At 45.5% G+C, this 14,317-nt stretch overlaps 1 protein-coding gene across 2 annotated transcripts in view; it reads right to left on the reverse strand.

The window, feature by feature from the left end:
• The window catches only part of Ift81 (intraflagellar transport 81), a 155,747-nt gene that overhangs the window by 140,906 nt on the left and 524 nt on the right, over positions 1-14,317 (reverse strand). Inside the window, exons 1-3 of one of the 2 annotated variants that reach the window (XM_059249698.1) lie at positions 14,111-14,272; positions 13,626-13,694; positions 4,296-4,393 (exon numbers count right to left, since the gene is read on the reverse strand). The gene's annotated coding sequence lies outside the window, so the exon portion shown is untranslated. Of the gene's footprint in view, positions 1-4,295; positions 4,394-13,625; positions 13,695-14,110; positions 14,273-14,317 lie in introns of those variants that run through there. The other variant, XM_059249699.1, reaches the window with a different exon arrangement.

Here is a 14,317-nt window from a genome sequence, read left to right on the forward strand (position 1 = left end):
ATGCAAAGTGCTTAGCACACCACCTGGTAAATGGTCAAGAATCCACTGTGCCAGCAAAAGTCCACACCATGGCTTCCAAGGCCCCACTTGCTCTGGCCGCTGATGACCCCCCAGAGCCTGAACTCCACCGCTTCCTTCCTACTCCATTCTGCCAAATTCATTCTCTCTGTGTTCCTGGAACATGGATAGCAAGCTCATCCCTACTCACCGCCTTCATTCTTGCTGTTCTCTTTGCCTAGAATATTACACACACACACACACACACACACACACACACACACACACACACGCATGATTATCAGAAAAAATGACTCAAATCTGCTTCCTCCCTGATAACAGATACACAGAGAATTCAATACTCTGCCAAGAATGTACTTTCTCTTCTAGGAGGTCCATGGAACATTTATAAAAATAGGCAGACATGCATCAGGCCATCTACACCCCAGTGCTCAGTATAGCACAGAACAGTTTCTTCAAGCACATTTCAGTGAAACTCAAGATGAATTTTCAAAAGACACATTTCAAAAAATACTTGGAACCCCTATAAATGATTGCTAAATGATTCCTGGAAACTTTTGGAATCAAAGATAATGAAAACACTACAAGTCAAAGCAGGTAGACACCACTAAAGCGATACTTCAGACAGAAAGAAACGCACAGCCCTAAATAATTCATCAGGGAACTGGAAAGATGAAAAAATTATCTAAACGTTCAACTTAACACACTGGAGAATAACAGGACCAACTATAAGACATAAAAGGGAACTACTAGGGTAGAAATCAGTGAAATGAAAATTTGAGAAAACAAAACTAAAGGCTGTCTTCTAAAAAGATTATTAAGACGGAAAGCTTGTAGAGATGTGTCTGGGAAAAAAACACATATAGTCACACAAGAGATTTTTAAAGTACCAAGACTATTACACACTCATGGTCATGAACCAGAGCGGTTTTCCCCTGGCTACTTTGACTTATCTGCATTGTTCACTCTCTGCCTCTTGGCACTGGAGTACAAGCTCACTAAAACAAGGACTTTTGTTTCCTTGGCCCCAGAGACAGCTAGCACAGGTCTCCGCTGAGCGTTCGCTGGATGCATGCATGCCCGTCTCTACTGAGCTGACACAGTGAAGCTGGGTAGGCTCTTCCTAAAGGAGAGGCTTCTGTTTGCTTCTGGCAGCTCTACCCAGCTGGAACAGAGAGTGGATCCTGGGAAAGGTCAAGGGATCAGAGGTATCAATGGCTCATTGTCACCAAACTTTGTTATTGCGTGGAGCCTCTCAAAGAACTCTGAATGCCTGGCTAACAGTGCCACAACTGCACATATCATAGGTCAGAAAAGAAGGAAAATAGGATTCTGAAAAAGTTTAAACACTGAATTACCATATAATCCAGTAAATATATGCCTAGGCAGATACTGGAAAGAACGGAAAAGAGACTGAAGGGATCCTGTCCGTTGTGTTCATAGCAGCATTACTCACAAAGGAGAAAACAGGCCAGTGTCTACTGGTGAATTAACAGATAAGCAGCATGTGATGTAGCCACCCACTGGAATATTATTCAGCCCTGAAAAGGGCAGAATATCGACTCATGCTAAATTGTGGATAAATCTCAAAACACGGTGTTGAATGAAAAGACAAATACAAAAGGTCACACATCACAGGTCTATTTATAGGAAATATACAGAATAGGTAAATCCACGGAAACAAACAGAAAGTGGATTTGGGGTTGCCAGAACCCAGGGGACAGGAAAATGGGGACTGCTTCATGGGAATGAAGTTTCTGTTTAGGATTATGAGGCTTAGCACCGCTGGTACACACTTGTAATCTCAGCACTCAGGAAGAGGCTAAGGCAGGAGGATTACAAGTTCAAGGCCAACCTGAGACACAAAAAACGGATGGATAGACTAATTTAATACATTCTGAGGACTGGACAGTAGGAAAATACTAGTCTTTGCTTCCTGTTATCAGACCATTTTGTTTGTATAAGAGCAGAACTTTGAACATACAGTGAAAACACTACAATCTATCACAGAAAAGAGCCTGGAATGTGCGGTATTTCAGGCGGCTGTTCGTTGGTACCATATGGTTCAAGGGCATGCCTAGAACCAGGGCTTCAGTGAAGCTCTGCCACATGGCACAGTTGGGTGCTGCTGGAAACACCTCGGATCCACCGTGTGTTTCTTTTGAATTAATTTGGGGTTGGTGCGTGTTCAGAAACCTTTAACTGTTGCCGAACTTTCTGCAAATCCCACACTGAGTTCTGCAATCCCTGCAGAATGATGACCCAGAGTTTAAGAAGCCAGGATCGAGAACTAGGTTCTCCTAAAAGTCTGTTAGTTGGGTTTTGTTTTGTTGTTTTGTTTTGGGTTTTTTTTTGGCGGGGAGGTTCAAGACAGGGTTTCTCTGTTTTTTGGTGCCTGTCTTGGAGACATGTTCCCTCCCCCAAAATTGTAAAACCCTAAGAGAATTCTTTGTGATTTACTTGTGTAGACTTAGGCACTATTCTTATCTATATCCAAACAACCAAAAATAAAAAATAAAACGTGATAAGTTGATGGCTCTGGAGTCTTTTGAACCTTCTCTCTTTTCGGCCAGCTTTATCAACTGTCATCTCAGGACTGATAGAGGGAGGCCCAAGAAACAGGAAAAGCAAAGTGACCTGTAGAAGAGCTTGTCAGACACAGTGAGTTTGAGCTTTTATTCAGCTGTAAAGTGGGATTCTGGGCTGTAGAATATTCCTTTACACTGTGTGAATATATGTCACTGTGATTGGTTTAATAAAGAAGCTGGCTGGCCTATAGCGAGGCAGGATAAGGTCAGGCCTGAGAACCAGACTAAGAGGAGGCTGGGAAGAAGAGGGCAGAGTCTCGGGAGACTCGAGATAAAGAGAAGAAGCAAGATGAACTTGTTGACAAAAGGTACCACCACATGGCAGAGCGCAGATAAGAAATATGGGTTAATTTAAGTTATAAGAACTAGTTAATAACAAGCTTAAGCTAGCAGCCGAGCATTTATAGTTAATATGTCTCTATATGGTCATTTGGGAGTGGGCTGGCAGGACAGAAAATTCTGTCTACACTGGGTATCACTCCCATAATGCTTTGCAAACAGAAACTGCTCTTAAGAGCCAAAGAGGCCTGAATTACCAGTGTGTTGAGTTCAGGGCTGCTAGAGGCTATTTACTCAGATAACAATGACTGAAGGGCTAAAAAGATTAACAGTCTCTATTTCTATTTGTCTTCAGATCAAAAACAAATGGGTTTTCTAAGGAGATGAACCACGACAGAGGTACACCTCTGACAGTCTTGTTTTGTTTTTTTTATTCAAATCTTCCACTAAGTTTGAGGTTGTCCAGTACAAGAAAGAGCCCAAGCAGTTCGGCTCTAGGGCCTCCACCTCCTGTGGCTTCCTGCACAGCCCTTGGTTTCCAGCAGTCTAGCTCTTGAAGTCCCTGTTTCGCTGCCGTTTCCAGAAGGAAGCTGGGAAATGCAAATGCTTGGGAAGGAAAAAGGGGGAGGTGGGGTGGTGTCAATGGGCCTGTAGGACACTGGCTCAGTATACATGCTCCTCACCCAGTTGACTGAGTGTTTGCCTAGCATGTGTGAGTGCACAAAGTCCTAGGTTCTGTGTATTGTGTGTGCTTGTGTATGTGTTTGTGTATATGTGTAAGTGTGTGCGTGCATGTGTGTGTGTGTGTGTGTGTCTGTGTCTGTGTGTGTGTGTATGTGTGTGTGTAGGCCAGAGGGTCCTCTTCAGTTCTCTCCTTATTTTTTGACACAAGATCTCTCACTGAGCTGCTTCGAGTGGCTGATGAGCTCCAGGGGTCCTCCTGTCTCTGCCTTCCCAGAGCTGGGGTTACAGACATGCCCCATGCTTGGCTTCACACAAGTGAAGAGTGCTAGGGATCTGAACTCAAAACGTCATCTTTTTGAGACAAGCACTTTACCAACTGAACCATCTCCCCAGCCTGCCAAACCCTGGACTTTAACCCCTATCTCCCTCAAAAAAGAACACACATGCTTCCAGGCGCTTCCCTGAAGTTGGCTAGATTAAGTCAAAAAGTCGGCAATTAATCCCATTACATTCAGGTTTTCTTTTGACTCCCAATCTCGGCCTGCAAGTTCCTGGAACTGCAGGCATACACCACACACCTGCCTTGGCCTCGGCCTTCCCAGTGCTGGCACTAGAAGCCCCCCAAGCCCAGGGGAAACCAGAGAGCTCATCACCCAAGAACGTGCGTGCCTCCCTTGCAGCTATACTTTACACAATAGCAGCAGGCTGAGCGGGACCGCAGTCTACCTTTTCAAGGTGAGTCTCTGTGGTCTTCGGCCTTTGTCTCTGGGCTGCTCCCTCTCTGGGCTTCATTTTCTCCATTTCAGTCATCTGTAATTCCCCACCTACCAGACAGGAGGACACTGGCAGGTTAGAAATCCGACGGCTGATTGCTGCCTACAGTATACGGGGAACTTTTACATCACAAAAAAGACAACCCGGTTTTTAAATGAACAAAAGATCTGAACATATGTTTCAACCATGTACACATGAAAGGAAGCCCCACGTGTGTCTGTCCTATGATGTCACCATTCATTATGAAAATGCAAATCAAACATGTGCACAATACATATCTAAGCACTGGTAGATTATGTCATATTAATTTACCTCAGGACAACTACACAGGTATCTACAGTCAGCATAATAAGACTCAGACATTTCAAGTTGTTTTGTTTGTGGTCTCTTTGAGACCAGATCTTGTTATGTAGCCCAGGGTATCCTCCAACTCACCACCTTCTCCCTGAGCCACACCCCACCCCCACCAAGACTAGGATTACGGAAGAGCCATGGTCGGTTGGTTTCACCAGAGATTCAATTTCAACTGCACGGGGGGAAGAGACAGCAAAATTGTAGAGTATGCCCCATTGCTCTCAGCTTATCCTTGGTTTAGATGTCCTGAGTGTGTAGACAGATACACATCGACACCGCGAATACCAGTCTGGTGTCACACAGTGACGATCTATGTAACATCTTGGTACCAAGTGAGTGAACCTTGTATCTTTAAATGCCTAGACATTTAGATACTATTTTGTGAGAGATACTTCCGGACAGAGACTATTATCTCATTTGATGGGCCCTCGTGACCGAATACCACTGTGGTGAATGCCAGTCTTATCATGCTCTATAACTAAACGACACCCTAAGGCACACCTGGGTGTGCCACTGCTGGTCTCCTGACTAAATGATCCCAGACTGATGAGCTCTTTGGAGCTCCTGGCTCTGCTTTTTATAGACACTCATTTCTTTTTATGGACTGCTAACATATTTATTGCCACTTCGTATTAGCTGCCTCGGGCTGTGCCTCCCACTTCCTCTAATTTTCTGCATTCATGCAAACATTTGTTCTAACACTTATATTGCTGGTGACATTTTCAATCTGTTGAATCCTAGCACCACAGCCATGTTTTTTGTTTTGTTTTGTTTTGTTTTGTTTGTTTTTGAGACAAGGTTTCATATAGCTTCAAACTTTGTATGTAGCTAGGGCTGACCCTGAACCCCTAAACCCTCCTGCCTCTATCTCCTAAGTTTCAGGGTCACAGATGTGTGCCACAAGGGCCAGCACCATGTTTCTGCAATTCCAAGTTTTAGAAGACTTCTTGTTTAAGTTTAGAAACAAATATTCAACAGTGGAGTGCAGCTTGCTCAGCATGCCAGTGCCTTTCCTGGAACTCACTTGGTAGTCCAGGCCGGCCTCGAACTCACAGAGATCCGCCTGGCTCTGCCTCCCGAGTGCTGGGATTAAAGGCGTGCGCCACCACCGCCCGGCGAGTATTTTCTTTTATGTGCACTGGTGTCTTGCCTACATGTGTGTCTGTGTGAGGATGCCAGATCTTGGAGTTACAGACAGCTGTGAGCCGCCATGCGGGTGCTGGGAATTGAACCCAGGTCCTCTGAAGAGCAGCCAGTGCTCTTAATCTATGAGTCATCTCTCCAGCCCCTAAGCAGATTCTCTCCAGGACAGAAGTGAACCTAGAGGTCAGGGCCAGGAAGCGGTACCTCAGCCGAGGAAGCCCTATACTCAGCCTCCCGCTCCTTGGCTAATCGGTTTCATTTTGACCCCTGCAATGGACCTTTCTAGCTTCTTAAGTGGGTGGTGCTTATGTCAACCCGGTTCCAGTTGCCTGGAGAAAACAAAGAACTTCCTAGATGCAACGCCCAATACTGGAGAGACTCAGCCTAGCCAGGCTTGGGGCAGGCTGCCATCTGGGGTCCGATCAGCTATGGCTGGGGAAATGAGGTCACACAGCGCGTAAATGGCTGCTGGGCCACCCATGGGAGACGGACAGACGAGAAAAGGGAGGGAAGAAAGGGCTTAGCAACTGACATAGAAACCAGATAATCACACTATCTGAACTGTTTTATCTAAAATAAATACAGTCTTTGTGAGGCCTTGGGGGTGCGCCCTGTGAACAAACAAGAGTTCTGTTACCTACTTTTGTTTTTCCTCGGGTCTTGACTGTTTACTCCTGATTCCTTTGTTATTATTAGGCAGATATAACCCAATGCCATGACATTTGATCTTTTAAAGTGTACCACTGGGCCAGGGGTGGTGGTGTGTGTACCTGTAATCCTGACACTTGGAAGATGGAGACAGAAAGATCAGAAAGTCAAAGTCATCCTCAGCTATATAGCAAGTTTAAGGCCAGCCTGGGCTACGTGAGATCCTGTCTCAAACGGAATATTAACCTTTAAAACAATTATTTTGGAGGTAGAGAGAGAGCTCAGTTTGTAAAGCAGCTGCTCTGAAAACGTAAGGACCTAAGTTTGGTCCCCAGGACACACATAACCAATTAGATGTGGCAGCATGCACTTGTAATTGTTAGCACTGGGGAGATGGAGGCAGGGGGAGTCTTGGGGCTTCACTGGCCTGCTAGCTTAGCCAAACTGGCAATCCTCTAGTCCTAGTGAAAGACCTCGTCTCAAAACCAAACCAAAACCACAACAACAAAAAACACGAAAGTGGAGTAGCCTGGGGTAGTGGCGTACGCTTTTAATCCCAGTACTTGAGAGGCAGAGGTAGGCATGTCTGTGTAAGTTTGAGGCAGCCTGGTCTACATAGTGAGTTCCAGGACAGCCAGGACTACATAGTGAAACCCTGCCTTGAAATAAATAAATAGGGGGCTGGAGAGATGGCTCAGAGGTTAAGAACACTGGCTGTTCTTCCAGAGGTCCTGAGTTCAATTCCCAGCAACCACATGGTGGCTCACAACCATCTGTAATGAGATCTGGCTCCCTCTTCTGGCCTGCAGGGATGCATGCAGACAGAACATTGTATACATAATAAATAAATAAATCTTTAAAAAAAAAAAAAAAAGAAATAAATAAATAAACTGGACAGCTCCTGAGGGTGATTTCTGGTTTCTACATATACATACGAGTACCAGCATAAAAACACACACAGTATGTACAGACATGTATTAAACACACACACACACACACACACACACACACACACACACACACACACACACACCTGGCTCTTAACTTGTAATCCTCCTGCCCCAGCCTCCCAAGAGCTGAGATTACAGGCCTGCACGATCAAACCCAGCAAATGTACAACTCAGCATCATCACTGGTTCATTTCCTGAATATTTACATCTCTCCAAAGGGAAACTTTCTACTCAGCAGTAGTCCCTGCCATTCCTTCCTTCCTCCTGGCCTCTGGCAACCGACAATCCACTTCCAGTTTCTGTACTTTAGCCTAGCCCAGGACTACTTATAAACAGAACTATATGATTTGGAGCTTGAATCTAGACTATTTCAATATAGTTTGCAAGTTTCATCCACAGTGTACCATGCATCTGTAGTTCAGTCCTTTTGTAGCTGAGCACTATTCTAATAGGTAGGTATGCCACTTTTTTTTCAGATGTAGCCCTGGCTGACCTGGAACTCACACTGTAGACTAGGCTGGCCTTGAACTCACAGAGATCTGCCTGCTTTTGCCTCCTGAGTGCTGGAATTAAAAGCATGAGCCACCATGCATGGTTGGATATACTCAATTTTATCTATTAATTTCTTTTTTATTAGTGTTTGATATTGTAATATAATTATATCATAGCCCCTTTTTCTTTCTTCCCTTCAAACCTTCCCATATACTCCTCCTTGGTATCTTTCAAAGTCATGGCTTTTTTTTTTTTTTTCTTCCGAGACAGGGTTTCTCTGTGTAGCTTTGGAGCCTCTCCTGGAACTCATTCTGTAGCCCAGGCTGGCCTCAAACTCACAGAGATCCACCTGCCTCTGCCTCCCAAGTGCTGGGATTAAAGTGGTGTGCTACCACCGCCCGACTTTCATGGCCTCTTTCCTCACTGTTACATGTATGCGCGCGCACGTGCGCGCGCACGCGCACACACACACACACACACACACACACACGCACACACACACACACACACGCACACACACACACATATACACACACACGATATATATACACATATATGAATATAACAATGAGAAATATGTGTACATTATATGTACATATGTAATGATATATTATATATATTCCCAAATATAACCTAGTCAGTTTGTCTAATGTTACTCGTATGTGCGTTTTCAGGGCTAGCCATCTGTTATTGGATAGGCCATCGGTGTGATCCTTCCTAGGGAAGACTTTTTCTCCCATCCTCACTCAACATTCCTTAGTTGCCTGCATTCCTCTGTGTAGGGTTGAGGCCTCGTGGTCTTTCCCCTGTCCATTTCCACATGTCTATTATCGTTGTACTTTTTCAGTTCATGTTTGGGCAGTCACGTTGGTGAGACTTTATGGGTAGCTTCTGACGTTACCGAGAGAAACAATCTACAGCAACCTCCCCGATCCTCTGGCTCTTACAGTCTTTCTGCCCTCTCACTCGCAATGTCCCCGAGTCTTGGGTGTAGGAGTTGTTTTATAGATGTATCCATGACAACTGGGCTTTTTTTTTTTTTTTTTTAGCTCTGCATTTTGGTTGGTTGTGGCTTTCTGTAAAGGTCTCCATCCATTGCAAAGAGAAGTTTCCTTGATGAGGCGTGTGGATTATACTCACATCTGAAGATTTGGAGCTAGAAGCCTCAGCTGATAGAGAACTTGTGATGCTAATCTTTCTGGGACTGGGCTACCTCAGTCAGTGTGATCTCCCATAGTTCCATACATCCACCGGGTTAGACCCTGGAGAAGGATGTGAGGAGCCGGCTGGGTGGAGAGGTTGATGCAGAGCAGAGGGATCTGTCAGTGGCGGCAGGAAGGTGGGTTCCAGTAGAAGCCACTCTATTCATTTCTTGGGAGACATTTAGGTTATCTTCTTCCTGACTTTTACAAGTGCTGCTATGAACATTCATACGAGGTTTTTGTAGAAGCAATCTTTTTTTTTTTTAATCTCTGAAGTGCAGGGTGTGGCATCTGTAATCCCAGTGCTCAGGAAGTGTAGGAGGAAGATTACTGCAAATCCCAGGCTGGTCTGGGCTACAGTGTGAGTTCTAGTTTCAAAACAACAAAATGTCTCTGAAATACATACTTAGGACTGAATTTGTTGGGTCACATGGTAATTCTGTTTAACACTATAGATCCATATATGTGTGTAGTTTTTCGAGATAAGGTTTCTCTGTGTAACCCCTGCTGTCCTGGATCTTGCTCTGTAGACCAGGCTGGCCTTGAACTCACAGAGATCGGCTGGCTCTGCCTTCTGAGTGCTGGAATCAAAGGTGTGCGCCACCACCGCCCAGCTATTGCCCATTTTTTTAATTAAATTTTATTATGTGTATGAATGCTTTGCCTTTATATATGTGTACCACATGCACGCCTGGTGCCCACTGAGGTCAGAAGAGGATGCTAGATATGGTGGGACTGGAGTTACAGATGCTTATGTAGCCTTGGGAATCAAAGTGGCCAGTGTTCCTATCTGCTGCTGAACCAACTCTCCAGGCTAATTATCTTTGTCATGAGTCTTGCTAATGTGAATGAAATGGTATCTCATTTTGTGATACTGAGTCTAAGTTTTTGTCTCTCTAATAACTAATCACATTTTCAGATCCTTACTAACCATTTACATAGCTTCAAAAAAATGTGCTCCCCCCATTTTGGTCTGAGATGAGGTCTCATGTAACCCTGGCTGGACTCAAGCTTGTTACATAGCCAAAGATGACCTTGAACTCCTGATCCTCCTGCCTCCACTTTCCAAGTGCTCAGACTACAGGTATATATACCTGGGTAAAGAAAAGCTTATTCAATTTTTTCTTTTGCCTATTTCTATATTGTGTTGTCATTTTAAGTAACATTACTTGAGATATTTCAGGTTCTGGGCTTTTAAGAGATGCGTGACTTGTGAGCACTTCCCCTACTTTGTGGGAGTCTTTATACTGAAACCTGCTTCTTTAAAGGACAAAACTTTGTGACAAAGTACAAGTACTTTCTTTCTTTTGTTTTCTGTGTTTAAATCTAAAAACAAAAAAATCACTGCCTAATTCAAGGTTCAAAGTTCTGTACCTAGGACTTTATTGAAGAGGTCTGTAATTTGAGCTAGATTATTTATGCCTTTTATAGTTGTTAGACAAACTTAATTTATACCTGGCAGCGGCAGGCATTCAGCTTCATTCTTTTGCACGTGGCTCCCGTGTCATTTGTGGAAGCCCACTCTTCCCTCATTGGATTGTGTGGGCGCCCGTACTTAACAACAGCCCTACTGAAGTCCCAAGGTTGCGTAACACCAACCACACTCAGTCGAGCACATGACACAGGAAGCAACCGAACTCGATTAAGATCTGAGATGTGAGCTGGGTGCAGTCTGTGCCGTATCTACGTATCTTGAGGAGCTGAGGCAGTTGGATGGTAAATTTGAGGCCAACCTCAGCTACATAGAGACCATCTCAAACAAACACATTGCACACACAAACACCCTCAGTGACATCTGTCCTTAGGACACTGGGGGTCAAACTCAGGGTTTTGTGCATGTAAGAGCAAACTCTCCTCCACAGGGTTCATCCCTAGCTCCTAAAGCTGATTTTAGAAAGATCAAACAAAGCTGGGCAATGGTGGCGCATGCCTTTAGTGGCAGTGCTCAGGAGGCATAGTCAGGAGAATCTCTGTGAGTTCAAGGCCAGCCTGGTCTACAGAAAGAAAGATCAACTAAGGGCAAGAACATAGATGCAAACTTTCTTTTCCTAATCATTTTTCAGAATCAGCTTCTCTGATTGGGTCTGCTCTTATAGAAAACAGGAGCAGCCTACCAGCTGTGGTGGCGCACGCCTTTATTCCCAGCACTCGGGAGGCAGAGCCAGGCGGATCTCTGTGAGTTCGAGGGCAGCCTGGTCTACAGAATGAGTTCCAGGACAGCCAGAGCTACACAGAGAAACCCTGTCTCGAAACAAAACAAGAAAACATGAGCAGACTGGGGACATTCAGGACTTCCTAAGGCTGGGCCAACTCATTACGGTGGGGTAGTGTTAGCCAGGGCTGGACATGTACTTTCATTCTCGAGGAAAAGCATTTGTAAGTTACATCCAAAAAGGCCTATGGGCTGTCCTTTCTTTCCTCCCAATTGCAAATGCCTGCATCTCAGCAGAGCTCTGTCTGGCCTGTCTCTAGCCCCCAAAGCCCCAGCATCAACAACACTGCAGGCCGGGCCTCAGTAAATACCCATGATGTGAGTAAGACCACCCCCAGCGCCCCCCCCCCCCACACCACTTCCTTTTCCTGGGCTAGTCCTCCTCCTAACTTCATTCTATCTCTAGAGGCAGATGCAGGTTTTCTTACTGAATTTCTTTTTTAAAGAGGGTCTACTGAGACCTCGGCTGACCTGGAACTTGCTATTAAGACTGGGCTGGCCAGTCTCTGCCTCTGCTGGGATTAAAGGTGTGGACCATCACACTCAGGGAACATTTTTTTGTTTGAAAAACCAAGGTCATATATCTCAGGAATCTCACGGCCAGGAAATAAACTAAGATGTTCTGTTAAGGAAGACTGTTTATAGGGCTGAAGAGATGGCTCAGGGGTTGATCCAGCACTGCTCTTACAGAGGACCAAAGTTCAGTTAAAGCACTCAGGTCAGGTGACTCACAACATTCCAGCTCCTAGGGATCGGACATCCTCATCCAGCCTCATCTGTATGCACATGCACAAAGCTCACCCCACACCCCAACCATGCACGACAACAATAATAATAACGGGCTGGAGAAGGTGGCTTAGTGGTTAAGAGTGTGGACCACTCTTCCAGAGGACCCAGGTTTGGTTTCCAGCACCCACATCAGGTAGCTCACAACTGCCTAGAGCTCCAGTTCCGCGAGATCCAATGTCCACCTGCACATGCTCATAACACACTCCATACTCACACAAGTACCTATAATTTAAAAAATCCTTTAAAAATGAATAAAAAAGAGAGAAAGGAAAAAAATGAATAAAAATTTTTAAAAAGACCAAATAGGTATGACAAAATAAGAAGCAATGGGGATGTAATTCAGCAGCAGAGCATTTGTCCTGCATGTGAGAAACTCAGGATCTAAAACCCAGGAAGACACAGACAATAGACAAGAGGAATTAGGGAAAAGTCACATTGCTTATATTTATTCTTGTGTTTTAGAATTTGTTTGTTTGTTTTTCTGAGACAGGGTTTCTTTCTCTGTGTAGTTTCGGAGCCTGTCCTGGATCTCGCTCTGTAGACCAGGCTGGCCTTGAACTCACAGAGATCCACCTGCCTCTGCCTCCTGAGTGCTGGGATTAAAGGCGAGTGCCATCACCGCCCACCACCACCGCCCGGCTGTGTTTTAGAATTTTTTTAACAGTTGATTGGAAGGAGTGCATGCATTCGCCGTGGCACGTGGAGAGGTCAAAGGACAATTGTGGGAGTCTGTTCTCTTCTTCCTCCATGTGGGTTCCAGGGATTGAACTCCGGTTGTCAGATCTGGCAGCAAGTACCTTACTCCCTGACTACAGAGTGAAACAGGGTCTGACTCACTAGCCCAGGTGGGACTAGAACTAGGTATGTAGACCAGGCCGGTTTTAAACAATCCTCTCAGCTCTGCCTTCAGAGTGCCAGCAGGCTAAGGCATGCGCCACCACACCAGGCCATCGTGTTTTTTAGAACAGTTCACAGATTAAGAATTAGTGATAACACGAGTCTGTGGTAATATGGCATTGCGATTTGTGTATTGACGGAGTCTTAGCCAAACTGTAGACATCATCACTGAGAGGTGACAGGAACATCCTGAGGGACCTAGCTTATCAACAGCCAATCACAATATTCGGAGGTTGTAGGAAGTGGAAGGTGAAGCCTAATTGAAGTAAGTCGTTCATCGGGAGCTAGTCCTGGTAAGACACATCTTGTCCCCACGCCTTTCCACGTCTGGTCCCCAGCTGCTATGGACTGAGGAGGTCTACTCCAATCATGCTATGATATTTTGCCTCATCTCAAGACAAATCGACGGAGCCCAATGACTACCATGGAAACCTCTGAAACCGTGAGCCCACATATGTCTTTCTTGATTTTTGTTTCCTCTCGGGTTTCTGTCACAGTGACCGAAAGCTAACGCACATGGAATAAAAGAAATGTGAAGCGGGAAACGAAAAGAACCAGTGAGTAGGATTAGAACCCGAAATCTTGTATAAATTACCTGCCATATTTATACTGCACAAGGCCAAGATGCTCTCTCTCTCCTTGCTATGTTCACTGGACACAGTACCTGGTGTAAGGAAGGTACGTATTAACACTTCGTGGGTGCACTGGTTACACTAAATATAAAACACGTATGAAAACATGGATGAAGGGAACGGCTATATTTTTCCTGACTTCAATTCTAGGACGGGTACATGATGGCACATGTGGCTGACTACTACAGACGTCCCAGGGCCCCAGATGTTTACACCCACCCCTCACTACCCACCCCACCGGACAGGTTCAGAACGCAGCATGGCGCAGCTTCCTCCATTGCAGCCGGAGCAAGTTCAGCTCCCTCAGGTCCTCTAGGAATGTGACTCTGACCTAAGTTCCCCCAGGGGAGTGGCTCATTATCCTGCATCCTAGCTGAGCAGCCCTTTGCAAGGTGGAGGAACCCATCTATCTGCCTTTCACTCCTCCTAGGCCTGAGGGCGTCATTACCCCGGTCACTTTCAAGTTGACAGTGCTCCCCTGTCCGGCTCCGGGGGGGATAATTCATCCCTGCGGGCAAAGCCACTCTCGCTCTGCAAACTCGAGCGCCTTGAGGGGGTCACGGGTTCGAGCCTCGCCCTCGGAGGCCTCGGGTTGCTAGGAGGGCGGGGAGGAGACGCGCACCCCAGGCCACGCGCGCCGCCTATTTCCGGGCGT

The sequence above is a fragment of the Peromyscus eremicus genome, chromosome 23, assembly GCF_949786415.1.
Source record: "Peromyscus eremicus chromosome 23, PerEre_H2_v1, whole genome shotgun sequence".
Classification (NCBI taxonomy): domain Eukaryota; kingdom Metazoa; phylum Chordata; class Mammalia; order Rodentia; family Cricetidae; genus Peromyscus; species Peromyscus eremicus.